Here is a 586-nt window from a genome sequence, read left to right on the forward strand (position 1 = left end):
GGGAACATAGTTAAGCTCTCAGTTACTGGTTGCAACCGTTATTCCAGATGGCAGCGAGAAAGTTGGAATCCAGGCCACTAGCCTCCTCCTGAGTTGCTTCATTTCTGCCCTATTCCCACCTGCTCTTATTTGGTGGCAAGATGGATTTGCTCCTGGCACTGGAGTCCAGTCTCAGCATTCAGTCTCCATCAGACCCTGGGTTGAGCAGGGACCGTCACAAGAGTGTGGGCTACGGAACCGGAGTTCTGGGCTCAGACACTCAACTCCACAGGATGTTGGCTGTCAGAGCCTCAGTTTCCCTCACCTGGAAATAGGGGGCATCAGTTCAGTTCAGTCGCTCAGTCGTGTCTGACTCTTTTCGACCCCATGAATCGCATAATTCACAGGGTTGCAATGATGATGAAAGGAAGAAACTTGGGAGGGCATGACCTGGAAACACGGGCCCACAGCGAGGGTAAGGCCTTAGCTACTGAGTCCTGAGCTGATGGGCAGAGTCCACCTAGAGGCACCCCCCTGAGCTGTGGGTAAGAAAGCTCTCAGTTCCCTAGACCGGGTGAGCACTCTAGGGTGAGCACTCTAGAGTGCT

Source organism: Bison bison, unplaced genomic scaffold, assembly GCF_000754665.1.
Source record: "Bison bison bison isolate TAMUID 2011002044 unplaced genomic scaffold, Bison_UMD1.0 scf7180017864374, whole genome shotgun sequence".
Classification (NCBI taxonomy): Eukaryota; Metazoa; Chordata; class Mammalia; order Artiodactyla; family Bovidae; genus Bison; species Bison bison.